This window comes from Syngnathus typhle, linkage group LG21 (assembly GCF_033458585.1).
Source record: "Syngnathus typhle isolate RoL2023-S1 ecotype Sweden linkage group LG21, RoL_Styp_1.0, whole genome shotgun sequence".
In the NCBI taxonomy this organism is placed as follows: domain Eukaryota; kingdom Metazoa; phylum Chordata; class Actinopteri; order Syngnathiformes; family Syngnathidae; genus Syngnathus; species Syngnathus typhle.
The window spans coordinates 25,300-40,427 of record NC_083758.1 but is presented as its reverse complement, the minus strand read 5'-3'; the positions used below and the strand labels follow the sequence as shown (position 1 = coordinate 40,427).

Sequence of the window (15,128 nt, the reverse complement as noted above, 5' to 3'; positions counted from 1 at the left end):
ACAAATAGGCTAAAACGGTAGGAAACAAGAGCGAGATCTGATGTTTTGGCTCATCAGGCATAAGTCAAAGTCAAAGTCAAAGTCAGCTTTATTGTCAATCTCTCCACATGTCACAACACACAAAGAGACCGAAATTACGTTTTTCTCTATCCCACGGTGACGAGACACATAACACGATAGACATACATGTACGCGACACAATATAAAAACAAGAAGGCAAAAATTCTACCAATCAATAGTAAGAGTGATGAATAAATAATAAATAAACAGATAACACAATAAATAACGGAGCCAGCAAGCATAGCGCAAAAATAAAAAACATCATAAACAAAAAGGCACAAACAATAAATAAGAGTAATAACAAATAATAAATAATAAGAGCCAGTGTGCATTCAGACAGTCCAGACAGTAAAAGTACAGGACGCTACGCAGAACGGGGGAGCGAGTTCAGGATCCTAACAGCCTGGAGCATGAAGCTGTTTGAGAGTCTGGAGGTGCGGGAGCGCAGGCTTCTGTACCTCTTCCCAGAGGGCAGAAGCTCGAACAAAGAGTGAGCGGGGTGACTCGCATCACTCACAATCGTGGTCGCCTTGCGGGTGAGATGGGAGGTGTAAATGTCCTTCAAGGAGGGGAGCGAAGCACCAGCAATCTTACCAGCAGTGTTCACTATGCGCTGCAGGGCCTTCAAGTTGTAGTCAGTGCAGCCGCCACCCCCAAAACAGCAATAATTGAGCAATTGAGTTAGATACATTTTAGAATAGGACATTTGGACTAAAGTGAATTCAGTCAAGAGGAAGCTAGGTTGCTCAATGTACCTACTCAATAAAATAGTAAATTCGTTGCACCACGGTGGAGTTTGGGTGGTCAGAATGTTGGATACGTTAAATTTTTGACTTTCACACAATCATGCATAGGAGTCGCACAAGGCGACAGTTAACAAGACAATGACTGCAGTAGGGATCACTTACGACTGCACCGACATGGAAAAGTAGAAGCAAGGGAGTTGAGTAAGGGATTATATGCGGAACAGTCCGCTATACAGTTACCAATAGGAGGTTCTATCAAAAGGAGCTACATGTGAGATGTATGGAATCCCTTTGTCTGTGTTCTGTGTTCTGTGTTCGTGCGTAATCTCTGTAAAGTTGTGTCAGGCTGTTGTCGTTTGTCTGAGCCTTGGGTGCGCGCTCGGTGTGTGTGCGTTTATGTGCACACCCTGTGTGTGTGCGAAAGTGTTAGGAAGAAGACGGCATGGATAAGGGAATCTCCTTTAAGACAGGAGGCAATAAATGGGAAAGCCCCTGTCATAAACGGTCTTTGGTTAGGAGGAATCATTAGGAAGTGCTCAAACTCTTCTTTCAAACACTCCTATCTGCCTCGTTAAAAAGGGCATTACAATTGACTACAGGAGTTGCAAAAAGCAGATGAAGAACATAGGTAGCATGATCAGGGCCCTCAGGCTGGAGGATGTGTCAAATGCAAATTTACTGCCGCCTGATCTTTCCTCCTCACAGGTCGACAACCCCATCAATCCAGGAGACTGGGTCTACATCAAGGTCATCAAAAGAAAGAACTGGGCCAGCCATGGTGGGAGGGACCATTCCAAGTCTTGCTGACTACCCCCCTCCGCAGTGAAGATTGCTGAACGACCCGGCTGGATTCACCTTAGCCAATGCAAGCTACAAGGAGTGCTGGACCCCTCATTTTGGGACGGTGGCGAAGTCTGCAAACAACGATCCCAACTCCGCTAGGCGGGGGGATGTCTCGGTGTTCCTGTCATCTTAGTAGCAACGGGGCTCCACATGCCGGGTGGATCCTCTGCTGCGTTGTGGTTGGAGCATGCTATGGTCTATGGACACATCTGAACAGACCAAGTGATAATGTTGACCGTGGGAAACGATGGTCACACGATGAGAACTTTGAGGACTGGTCATGAGACCCCAGAAACCCATACGAAACCAACGCTTGGTACTGGTATGTGAAGGTCGCTGTGAGAGCGCACACACAGGAGGGATGTTATCTGTGTTTCCAAAAACTCCCCTTGCTCCACACAAGTTCACTTGGAGGCCAGAGCAATGAATGTCACTGAAGCGAAATGTATGGCATCCATGGGAGGAGATTGATATCAACACCGTACTGTCAGTCAGTGACGCTACCCCTACCGCCCTGGACTCGCAGGAATGAATCTGGGATCAAACTATTTTGGATTAATCCCAATGTGACTGTTGGAGGACGACAGATGCCAGAAGTGGCCTAAACCAGGACGCTACCTGGAATGGACTACACGTGTTTCATCCAAGAAAACAAGACCCACGGATGCATTCACGACAACTGTTCTCCAGGAGGGAACTGGATGGGAGCTTTGGACATCACCGCTGTGTGCCAGGATGGGAGAGCCATTTCAAGGTGTATGGGCTCTCCTGCCAACATGGCTGTACCATTGGACGGGTCCTACTTCATTCGGAACGGATCATGGCTTTATTTATATTTTCTTATTGATAGCATTATGGTCGCCTAAGGCAAAGGGACCGTGTGAGACTTTTCCTGCGTATTAACATCGGCCAGCAGGTTTTTAGATCACACAATAAGTTTAATCTGGAGTATTGAGGAAAGTCCTCATCTTCACTGGGAGTTGTTGCTATCATTGTTTGTTGTTTTTGTCATGTTTCACCCTACACGCTCCCCAGCCCATTCGCTGTCATCTCAGTTTTTTTTATTGATTTTTTTATTATTGTTTTTACTATTCTTCTTTATATTTTCTTACTTATGTTTTATTGATCTGGTTCACATAATCGTATGATAAAACAGGAGGGAGATGTCAGGGTTTTCCAAAACTATCTTGATCATATGATTATGTTGGAATGTATGTAACCAGTAATGAATAACCTTGGTAGATTAGTTTTATGCTTATGTTGGTGTGTAACCAGTAATAAATAACCTAGCTTGTTCCATCCTACACAATGTCGTAAAACATCCCCTGCCCTGCTAATCTAGAGGTCAAGGGCCTTTTTTACTTGTCTATTCAGTCTATGGTCACCCCCACCCTTTTTCTCTTAATAAAGATGGTCTTGTGGGAAGCGAGAGTCAGACGTCATTCGATCATTGCTGTACGCACAGTGACGAATGGACTCTCCGCCTGCAGGTGCCCAAAACGACTAACTTGTCTCCGAGTGGTTCTTGCAAAATAAGTTAGAGTGAGCACCACTCTAACAGTGAGCACACAACATGAACTTGAATCAAATCCGATCAAGACGTCGTTGACTTTCTGCTTCATCCTGTGAGAATGAAGCTAACGGATTGTGATGTAAACTACTTTTTATTTGCCCAGTAGAGGGGGGCGCACCGCTCCTGGAGGTACTGCAATACCAGGTCGATGCATAGAGTGGACGGAGCAAGCCCCTATACCATCTCCCTGTTGCGAAAATCCAATATATACATGGTCCCCGGATAGGGAACGTATCAGATATTAATCTGATAAGAACAGATACTACACCTGGTCTTAGCCAAAAGGCCGAGAAGCGATGTACTGAAACTGGTCTGAGGAAACCACTTAAATAAAGAGACTGTGGTGTGCAAGGACTGGAGTCGGAGGCGGAGTGATAAATGACGGTGCCAACGGCAGTTGTTTTAATGACATTTATAATTAGCTTCTCTCAACCACGGGCCGACTCTTTTCCCTTCGAGATCCTAACACACACTCCTCAAACAGGAAACTCCCACACGTGTAAAACCTCCCACCGGAACTCGGCAACGTGAACTTAGGTTCCGGGTGAATTATGTCAACCCACTACACAAGCCCCCCCAGAATTCACCCATAGTCAAAATCCCCGCGCCGGAAAGGAACGACAGCCCGACCACAGCGGGTGTAGGTGGCAGGGGCTGGCAGGGGGTCAAGGGTAGGGGGCGCCGCCGGAAAGACCGCTGGGCTGGACGGTCGCGTTGTCGGTCGGGCAGGCGGGAGCTCGGTCAGGTCGGAGGGGCGAGGCGCTGGGGGGCGTCCGCGGCGTGGGGCCTGCGCCAATTCCAACGTCCGGGAAACATCCACGTGGGCAGGCTTAATCCTATCAACCGAGATAGTCTCAGGCCTACCGCCGATGTCCACGACCATGCTCTTACTCCCGTGCTGCAAGACCTTAAAAGGCCCGTCGTAAGGCGGACGCAACGGCCCGCGGTGGGCGTCGTGGCGGATGAACACAAAACCCGCCGAGCGTAGGTTGGTGGGCACCCGGGAAACAGGGGTGCAGTGCCGTGACGTGGGGACAGGTGCGAACGTCCCGGCAACTTCCAGCAGGGAGGACCGCTGCCCTGCCGCCGACCAAGGCGTTGTGGCGTCTGGAATGAAGTCCCCTGGAACTCGTAGTACCTGGCCGTAGACGAGCTCAGCGGACGAGGACTGCAAGTCCTCCTTAGGGGCCGTCCTGAGGCCCAGCATGACCCAGGGAAGTCTGTCCACCCAGTTGCCATCCACCAGACTGGCGCGTAGAGCAGCCTTCATGGAGCGGTGGAACCGCTCGCACAGCCCGTTAGCCTGGGGGTGATAAGCGGTGGTGCGGTGCAGCTTGACGCCCAGGCCTCCAGCAACCACATTCCAGATCTCGGAAGTAAACTGTGCACCCCGGTCCGAGGAGAGGTCTGAAGGTGTTCCAAAGCGCGCGACCCATGTGCCAATAAACGCCCGGGCCACGTCAGCAGCCGAGGTTGAGGAGAGGGGGACGGCCTCAGGCCAACGGGTCGTCCTGTCCACCATGGTGAGGAGGTAGGTGAAACCATGGGAAGGGGGGAGCGGGCCCACAAGGTCGATGTTGACGTGGTCGAACCTCCTCTCGGGGACAGTGAACGGCTCCAACGGGGCCTTGGTATGGCGGTGCACCTTCGCACGCTGACAAGCCACACACGAGTCGACCCAGGCCCGCACGTCCCTCTTCAGCCCTTTCCAGACGAACTTCTGAGCCACCAGCCTCACGGACGCTTTTCTGCCAGGATGGGACAGGCCGTGTATCGCCTCAAAGACAGCCCGCTGCCAGCCGGCAGGGACAAGTGGTCTAGGCTGGCCGGTGGAGAGGTCGCACCACAGCCTGACTCCTGAGTCGCCAACCGCGACCACCTCCAGACGCAGCCCAGTGTCAGAGTCTTTGAGCGACTGGATCCCAGGATCTGAGGCTTGGTCAGCACTCATACTTGAGTAGTCGAGCCCCAGCTGAACCGTGTGGACGACCGCTCTAGAGAGGCAATCGGCGACCACGTTGGACTTGCCGGCGTTGTGTCGGATATCTGTGGTGTACTCAGAGATAAATGACAGCTGACGCTGCTGGCGGGCGGACCACGGCTCAGCCACCTTGGACATAGAGAACGTGAGGGGCTTGTGGTCGACGAAAACCGTAAACTCACGGCCTTCCAGGATGGAGCGGAAATGGCGGATCGCCAACCAGACGCCGAGTAGCTCCCTGTCGAATGTGCTGTATTTGCGCTCCCTAGGGACCAGCTGGCGGCTGAAAAAGGCGAGCGGTTGCCAGGCGCCACCAACCCACTGCTCAAATACAGCACCAACTGCGTAGTCAGATGCGTCGGTTGTGAGGGCGACCGGGGCTCCAGGCGACGGGTGGACCAACAAGGTGGCCTGGCACAGCGCAGCCTTAGTATCCTCGAAAGCTTTGATCCTCTCGGGGGTCCAGTCGATGTCCTGGTTGGGGGTCTTACCCTTAAGGGCCCCATACAGTGGGTGCATGATGTGGGCCGCCCGGCGTATGAATCGGTGGTAGAACGTAACCATCCCAAGGAACTCCCGTAGCCCCCGGGCCGAACGTGGGCGGGGAAAAGCGGAGACTGCTTCCACCTTTGTCGGCAAGGGGGTGGCCCCATTACTGCCGATGAGATGCCCAAGAAACTGGATCGACGGCACCCCGAAGACGCACTTCGCCGGGTTAATGATCAGGCCATGCTGGTCGAGCCTTGTGAAAAGGGCCCGCAGGTGTGCCGCATGCTCCTCCTCCGAGGAGCTGGCGACGAGGACATCGTCCAAGTAGACGAAGATGAAAGGCATGTCCCTAAGCGCAGAGTCCATCAACCGCTGGAAGGACTGGGCCGCGTTTTTCAGGCCGAAGGGCATCCTAAGAAACTCGAAAAGCCCGAAAGGAGTCATCACCGCCGTTTTAGGGATGTCAGCAAGGTGCACCGGGACTTGGTGATAACCCCGCACCAGGTCCACTTTGGAGAACAGGTGCTTCCCTGCTAGATGTATCGAAAAGTCCTGAACATGGGGGACCGGGTAGCGGTCGGGCGTGGTGGCATCATTGAGGCGGCGGTAGTCGCCACACGGGCGCCAACCACCGTCCGGCTTAGGCACCATGTGGAGTGGGGAGGCCCACGGGCTGTCAGAGCGGCGAACAATGCCAAGGCGTTCCATGCTGGCGAACTCGGCCCGAGCAATTGTCAGTCTCTCCGGGTTAAGCCGTCGGGCCCTAGCGTAGATGGGGGGGGCCTTTGGTCTCGATGTGGTGCTCGACCCCATGTTTAGCTGTGGTGGCGGCAAAAGTGGGCCGTGTAAGGCTGGGGAACTCTCCGAGGAGTTTCTGGTACATGTCGCCCTCGGAGAGCGAACTGGAGAGACCCACATAATTCCCCTCATCGCGGACACATGCGAAGGAGGAGAAGGTTAACGCGTCCACCAGGCGGCCGTTCTTAACATCCACGAGCAGTCCGTGGGCGCACAAAAAATCTGCGCCAAGCAGGGGGAAGGAGATGTCGGCAGTGACAAAGTCCCATGTGAAACGCTGACCCCCGAAACATATGTCCACAGTCCTTGTGCCATACGTCCTGATGGGAGTGTCGTTGGCGGATGTTAAGGGCGGGCCGTGCAACCCTCCAGCAGCGTCGTCCACTGTAGCCGTCAGGACGCTTCTCTGGGCGCCGGTGTCACAGAGGAATCTGCGACCAGAGAGGGAGTCCTCAACGAACAGCAGCCGGTTCTTTTTGCCTGCGGTCACGGCCACTACTGAGCGCAGGCTTTGGCGTTTCCCGTCGTGTCGAAGTTGCAAGGGGAGCGGCACCTTTTAGCCTTGGCGCCAAAACGTGCATGGAAGTAGCACAAACCTGTGCTGGTGCGGCTGTCAGTTGCAGCGCGTCCTCTGCCAGGGGAAACGCCAGCGCTCGGGGACGTGTAGCTGCGTGTTGGGGCCAGCACACCAGGGGCGAAACGCTGGGTGGCCAAGTAGAAACGGTCCGCTTCCTCCGAAAGAGCACGCGGCTCCGTAATGGTCGTATTTGCGAGGGCCGTTTGGACGTGCGGCGGCATATGTCGCAGAAACAGTTCAATGAAAAGAAAATTCGGCTCTTCCCCACCCAGCAGGTTTAACATCATCTCCATGTGTTCAGAGGGTTTGCTGTCCCCCATGCCTTGAATAGCAAGCAGGCGCCGGGCTCGTTCGGATCGCGACAGTTCAAAAATCCTGAGGAGATAAGCCTTGAGCCCTGCATATTTATCCTGGGCCGGAGGGGAAGTGATGAAACTTACGGCTCTGGCTGCGGTGGAGCTTCCGAGTGCCGAGACAACGTGGTAGTAGCATGTGGCGTCATCCGTAATTCCCCGGAGGGCGAACTGAGCCTCCGCCTGTGCGAACCACGTTGCTGCAGAAGTCTCCCAAAACTCAGGCAGCCTAAGGACGGCGGAATGCGCCATGCCGTCTCGCTCGGTATTCTGTTCAGTCCCGGAATCCTCAGCGGGACTGATGTCAGGGTCACCAGTGTGGTGTGCAAGGACTGGAGTCGGAGGCGGAGTGATAAATGACGGTGCCAACGGCAGTTGTTTTAATGACATTTATAATTAGCTTCTCTCAACCACGGGCCGACTCTTTTCCCTTCGAGATCCTAACACACACTCCTCAAACAGGAAACTCCCACACGTGTAAAACATCCCACCGGAACTCGGCAACGTGAACTTAGGTTCCGGGTGAATTATGTCAACCCACTACAAGACTACCAATTCAAGTTACGGTTTAAATATATCGACTCATACTAATGCTTCTTTTCCTGCGCATCACGTGATTCCCGTTTCTTTTTGTGGTCAGGTGCGGAAGTCAACGCTGCTGCCATCTAGCGGTGTAACGGCATATACGCTTTAACAAATAATAATCACTCGCAGGGCACACAGAGACGAAAAACCGTCCGCACTCGCACCTACGGGCAATTTGGAGCGCTCAATGGGCCTATCATGCATGTTTGGGGGAAATGGAAGGAAACCAGAGTGGAGAACGTGCACAATGCAAACAAACAGGTCAGGGAGTTGGAACCGAACGCAGCAGAGCAAGCATGGACTCACAACGACACGTTTAGAGTGTAAACGTTTCCATAGAATTGCCAAACACCAAATACTTGTTCGAACTATACATCTTAGTTGAGTGTTAAGGCCTCCTAAATTTAGCAAATATATGAAGATCTATTTTTATTAAAAGGAAATGGTTGCTAGTGTGACACCGCCTGTTACTTTGGTGAGACCAGCCCGTTTGGACAAGCCGAAATCGGTTCTCTTGTTTCTCTTCAGATCGTATAAATCTTTCGCCTTTTACTAAAGATTTCCGTGGGGAGGAACAACAAGAGTATATCTCAATTTTTTGATGCTCTGCGAAAGCGGAGCTTCCTGTACTTGTCAATGGAAAGTAATCAAAATTCCTGCTTTGTTGCCATTAATTCTGCCATAGCTTACAGGTAACATCCACCCATTCAAATATAAAACTATCTAATATGAGCAATAAATTAATATATTTTCTACTAATTATACTATATGTAAGGGACAATAAACAATTTAGCCATTAAAATATTTATTATTAAAGTTAATTCAGATTTGTGTCGAAGTTGTAAAGATTTAAGCTGTGTAAATGAATACAGCCATAAGTACTTCAGTACAAAAGTACTTCAGAAATACATAACAGGCTTTTGTTAGTTGAACTAATACGACGATACTGTTAATCGACTGAGTTGAATATCAGGAGTACGCCACTACATTAGCTTAATTTTTATTTAACCAATTTCAAAGAACTACTCTGATCATGTCCCTCCCCTCAATGCTCCACTAGGAAGCATAGAACGCTCATCAAAAGTGGAGAATCTATGATATAAACATCATTATTCTCCGCTAGCTTCACGCTCAGGAAGGAACATCAATTCTCATCATCGTAGTTGACGAGACCGTTCACTTTAGAAACACATATCTCAAGTTAATAACTATAGAAATGATCCCTGCAAGTATAGTCTTAATTCATCAACGAGGGGCGGCGGGAAGTCATCTGCGAGTGTACCATTTTTACCCAGAGGGCAACCACGACTAGTAAAGGACTATGTTTAGATTGTAGGGGTGTAACGATACATCGATACACATCGATTAATCGATATTATGCTCTACGATTTATTGGCATCGATGCTAAAGGTAAACATCGATTTATATCGCCGTGTTTGACCTCGGACATTAGACGCGACTTTATTTTGAAATCCAGTTCATTGTTGCTTGCTTCCTCTTCCGGGAGCAGGGAGCAGTGCGCGGCGTTGTTGTGTTGTGAGCAGAGCAGGCACGTGAAAGGGGAGTCGACAACTAGTACGCGGCTCCTGGGCTGGTGCTATGGCTAGTGTCCAAAAAGACGAGGAAATTTGCTCCCCTTTAGGCTTCAAGTCATTCGTTTGGAAGCACTTTGGATTCCAAAGAAAAGATGGCTCAACGGACAAGACACGTGCAGTTTGTAAATCCTGCCATGCGGTGATCAAATATTCAGGGAGCACAAATCTCGCCGCACATTTAAAGAAAAAACACGACATCAAAGTTAAGTGTTAAAGTAAGCAATTTGTATACTACAATACTCTTGTAATTTCCTAAATAAAGAGTTTGCAGTACCTTGTGGATTTTGCGTATGAATTGTTATAAATCAGGATATTGTTCTATATTTTTTATAAAAAAAAAAAAATATCGATCGTAGAGCACTATATCGCGATATATCGTGATTGAATCGCAGCAGGCTTTAAGATATCGGCAAATATCGTATCGAAGTTCTTTATATCGATATTATATCGTATCGTGACAAAACCCGCGATTTACACCCCTATTAGATTGTATTAGAAAGAGTGCCGACGTCATTAAGGTATTTGGCAATTTAGCCATCATTGGCTGAGCGCTCGATCACGTACCCACGATCCTTTGCGTCAATGTTTAGAACAAGCAATTTTTTTAACACTTGTTGTGTTACAAGTATACTTGTTTAAATTGTCTAAATTGTAAGGCTTTAAAACTGACTGTGTATACTAGGTTTTTGTTTTAAACATGAAGGCTTTTATTTAAAAACGACCATGTAAAGTAAAGGTTTTAAAATTAACATAGAGGCTTTTAAAAATGCCTATGGTAGCCAAACAATCAACTTTACATTGCAGACACGTTTCAGAATCCACCCGCCGTGAGTACTGATAACGCTTGCAGACACCAGAGAGAATATTTTATATTGCCCATCCATCCAATTTCTGTACTGATTCTCCCCACGGGGTTAGTAGGCGTGCTGGAGCCTATCACATAGGGATGGGCGGATCGATACAAAAGTATCGATATATCGATCCAGGCTGCTCATTTTTGAGTATCGATCTCCCTAGCTAAAATATCGATACTTACAATTATTTAATTATATTTTTCCTCATTTTTTTCTGCTCCAATTTGACGACTTGCACTCATGCTAGCACTACTTTTCCTTCCGCCTGCTGCACCGGCGTGTCCTGCTCTGCTTTGCTCCCGCCCCCTTTTCTCACAAGCCAAGCCCTCCTCCTCCGCCTCCCGTTCCAATCCAAACAAACACAAACAAGCATGGCCACGGCGGCGGCCCAGTCCGAACGCAAGAGAAGTCTGGTTTGGGGATATTATATTTTACTTAATAACAACGAGGCAAAATGTGAAATATGTCACAAAACAATTAAATATTGTGGCGACACCACAAACTTGACAAAACATTTAAGCAAAATTCACCCCACGGTTCATGAAGAGCTGCAGTTGAAACGTGCCGCAGACACTACGGCAGCGACGGAAAACCCTGCAGCCACACCGAGGCTAAGGTATCAAAGTACCTTAGAAGCAGCGTTTCAGAAAGGCAAGACATATCCAGGTATCAGGTGCTAACCAAAAATTGTAAGCATTTGTGGTTGATGTGCTATTTGAAGCAATAATTACTACGCTTTAGTCAGTCATTTATAAATAAAGTTTTCCCCTTTTCAATTTGTGGTCGAACGCCATACGTTTTATTTGTAACTCCACTTCCTATAAACAACACTAAAGTATTACAATATTAAATGTAAGTATCCAGTGGCTTTACAAATTGATAGTTTTGCTGCTCATGACGATTAAGCCCTGCATCTCTGTTGGTACCATGTCTCTTTTTAGATTATACTAAAAGACAAAACTTTTTCCCAACAACAGAGAGAGAGAGAGAGAGAGAGAGAAAAGTAAAGAATAGCTCCTTTTTATTAAAGTTATACTATTAATATGCATATTCCACTAATGCACTAATGTCTAAAAAGGTTAATAATTCACGTGACGTAATACTTTTTTCTACAAAATTCAATAGATGACTCTCCAAGAGCAAGAATGACACTGCATTTAAATCGTTTTTTGGGCGGGAAATTACACTTCCAGTATCGATATCGGATCGAATATCGGGTATTTTGGGTAGGAAATACTTGGTATCGGATCGATTCCAAAATCATTGGTATCGCCCATCCCCACTGGACATCATAAACTGGTGGCCAGCCAATCGTAGGGCCGATATGTTTTCTATTTTGTTGTAAAGGATAGAATTCTTCTGCTATTCACATTTAGATAAAGGTCATGAACTTGATTGAATCAAACCCTTTCAAGACGTTATTGACTTTCTGCTATATCCTGTGAGAATGAAGCGAACCGATTCTAATGGCTTCCTGACTTAACTATCCTTTATTTGACCAGCAGAGGGGGGTGCACCGTTCCTGGAAGTACTGCAATACCAGGTCGATGCGTGGAGTGGACGGAGCAAGCCCCTAATTCCATCTCCCAGTTCCAACAATCAATTTAATATATGGTCCCCGGATAGGGGACGTATCAGATATTAAACTGATAAGAACAGATACTACACTTGATCTTAGCCAAAAGGCCGAGAAGCGATATTCTAAAGTTGGTCTGAGAAAACTACTTAAATAAAGAGACTACCAATTCAAGTTACGGTTTAAATATATTGAGTCATACTAATGCCACGTACCGACCACCGTAACAAACCTCAACTATTAAGAGTTTGGAATGATAATGCGTCACCGGGCTGTTTTCAACCTGTGCATCGGTTGCAGATTTCCGTGTGTTCGTGGAGGTTTAGTGTCACGTGGTTCACGTTGACCCAATAGAATAACGATGAACTGAGCTCCTGATGGGAATAGCTTTTAATGACCAACAAAACGAATTGGTCATTCGCCAAAAACAATCGGATCTTTGGATACATTTCGGGACCGAAGGCAAGATAGCTGTTTGACGAACATTTTGACGGGAAAAAAAACACGCGGCAAAAAAACACGCGGCCCACTTCGCCAAACTACTTCCTGTTTCCTGCTGTGACAATTTACATTAACCCTCGAACGCCACCATCGCAGTGGAGGTGAATCGCATTCCAATCCACGCCAGCATTTCTTAACACTCATTTGAGGAAATTACGATCGTCTTTTGTTTCCCGATTTGTGTTGAATAAAAATCTGAAATTACACATTTGAAAATAACACACGGAAATCGGATCATTTCCATTTCTCTCATACCAAAAGTACACGGACCAAGACATACAACTATTTATACGTTCAAAACTCACACTCAAAATAGTTGCCCAATCGATAGGTGACGCTGTTTGAAATATCAGGTATCCATAATCCTGTGCGCCAACAATGTTTCAAGGAAAAAACACATTGATGAACACAAAATACTCGTTTAAACTGTCTATTTAGGTTGAGTCCTTCTAAATGTAGTAAATCTATGAACGTCTATTGTTTGTATTAGAAGGAATGGTTGCTGCAATTTCACCGATCGCCTTTTACTAAAGATTTCCGTGGGGAGGAACAATGAGAGTTCATCTCAATTTTTTGATGCTCTGCGAAAGCGGAGCCACCTATACTTGTCAATGGGAAATAGTTAATAGTCCTGCCTTGTAGTTATTAATTCTGCTAAAGTTTACAGACCAAATTGGTTAAGCTTTAGGGACAGCTTTTGGTGACATCCACCCATTCAAATATAAAACTACTGATTATGCATTGAGCAATAAATTAATATATTTTCCACAAATTATACTATATGTAAGGAACAATAATAGGAGCCATTTAGCTATTAAAGTATTAATATAAAAATACCCTCGTAAATACCCATAAACTGATGCTTTGCTTCTCTTTCTACTGCCTCCACGCCTTTGTTCACCTCCTTTTTCTTAGAGTTGCCATCTAGTGGTGGTGGCAGCATAAGAAATGAAGTAAAAACATACCCATCATGCATTGCCTCTTTTCACCTGAGAACCATATGAATTTGTATTTATAGAAAATCTCCAACAGTACCGCAGAAAGATATATATTTCTTTTTCTGAGCAAGTTTAGAAAATGACATTCTCTTAAAAATTTGAGAACAAGGATTGTACTAAAAATTTCTGGCACAATTTCTGATTTAAAGAAAGACATTTTGATCATATTTTTTCGTATATCCTTGCTGCCAGCCGCCATGAACTTGAATCAATGACGTCATTGACCCTCTGCTTTATCCTGTGAGAATGAAGCTAACGGACTGTGATGTAAACTACTCTTGATTTGACCAGTAGAGTAGGGGGTGCAAAAATCAGTTGTATGTCTGGGTCCACGTACCTTTTGGCCATTAGTTTTTCTTTATAGTGTAGGTAAATGGAGAACGGGAAATGATCCGTGGGGCTATTCCAGAAAGCAGGTTATATGAAAGTTATATCATATACGTTCGTATCAATAACGGGTCGGGAACGTAGTAATTACATTTTATTTTGCAATTACTAATTTGTTGAATGAAGTTCGGCAAGTAGGTGCACAGTTGCAGAGCACAGCTTGATGCACCATCGCTCAGTATGTGGCGACCATGAAATTTGGCTTCGTGTGAGGGATTTTGTATTGTACAGGAGAATCAGGGGAGAGCGCGAACGCAGTCCCCCACTACCAGAAATTGTGCAGTCGAGATTCCCACATTTGGGGAATTCGCAGGGGTCAGCACAACCGGAGTGCAATGGCTGAGCCTCACCCTGGGTGAACCACCTTCTTGATCATGGTATCTCCCCTGCCAGGTAAGTATGAGTTGTATACGTCGCCGGGGCCGACGTTTTCACCGCGCACACCATCTACAGTCAGAGGCTAATTTGGTACAAAAGTGTGAGCACACGTATTCAGTGGATGAGACAGCATTCGTAGAACTGTTAACATAGTACACCTTTAGTCATTCAAAACCAAAACATTTTAAATTAAGTAAAAAATAGATTCAGAAACATGACCATCATGCCTTGCTTCTTTTTCTACTGCCTCCACGTCTTTGTTCACCTCCTTTTTCCTAGAGTCGCCGTCTAGTGGTGATGCCAGCAACTATAATAAACCGATAAATGAAGTCAAAACATGCCCATCATGCAGTGCCTCTTTTCTCCTGAGAACCCTAAAACGGTATGAATTTGTATTTATTGAAAATCTCCAACATTACCGCAGAAAAATATATATACTTCTTTTTCTGAACGAGTTTTGAAAATGACATTTTCTTAACATTTGGAGAACAAGAATTGTACTAAAAGATCCTGGAACAATGATAGGAAAATCTCAAGCAAAAAAAGACATTTTGACCATATTTTAGAACAGTTACGTAAATTCTTGCTGCCGCCTAAGATGAACCGTCATGAACTGTCATGTACTGATATTGTACTGTGGGCCTACGTGATGACGTAGTGAAGGAGTGACATTCAGGGAAATGAATATGCAGACAGAGCGGCAAGTTGATGGCCCTCTGTTTCATGAATAAAAGTGATTAAAGACATCGGTTCGGGTCCTGATTAAATTCAGAGTGCATTACCTAATAAAGATATAAGGTGAGCACACAACAATGGCGACGAGGATGACGTCCA

At 46.9% G+C, this 15,128-nt stretch overlaps 5 non-coding genes across 5 annotated transcripts; 1 reads left to right on the top strand and 4 right to left on the bottom strand.

Moving 5' to 3' along the window:
• Positions 1 to 3,329: 3,329 nt before the first annotated feature.
• On the bottom strand, positions 3,330 to 3,520 carry LOC133145853 (U2 spliceosomal RNA). The gene has a single exon (XR_009711101.1). It is a non-coding gene; the product is annotated as a U2 spliceosomal RNA (small nuclear RNA).
• A 4,994-nt stretch (positions 3,521 to 8,514) lies between these two features.
• On the top strand, positions 8,515 to 8,627 carry LOC133145972 (U5 spliceosomal RNA). Its single transcript, XR_009711213.1, has one exon. It is a non-coding gene; the product is annotated as a U5 spliceosomal RNA (small nuclear RNA).
• A 399-nt stretch (positions 8,628 to 9,026) lies between these two features.
• LOC133145908 (small nucleolar RNA U3) lies at positions 9,027 to 9,244 on the bottom strand. Its single transcript, XR_009711154.1, has one exon. It is a non-coding gene; the product is annotated as a small nucleolar RNA U3 (small nucleolar RNA).
• A 2,716-nt stretch (positions 9,245 to 11,960) lies between these two features.
• Positions 11,961 to 12,152, bottom strand: LOC133145781 (U2 spliceosomal RNA). The gene has a single exon (XR_009711030.1). It is a non-coding gene; the product is annotated as a U2 spliceosomal RNA (small nuclear RNA).
• A 2,001-nt stretch (positions 12,153 to 14,153) lies between these two features.
• Positions 14,154 to 14,317, bottom strand: LOC133145860 (U1 spliceosomal RNA). The gene has a single exon (XR_009711108.1). It is a non-coding gene; the product is annotated as a U1 spliceosomal RNA (small nuclear RNA).
• Positions 14,318 to 15,128: the final 811 nt, after the last annotated feature.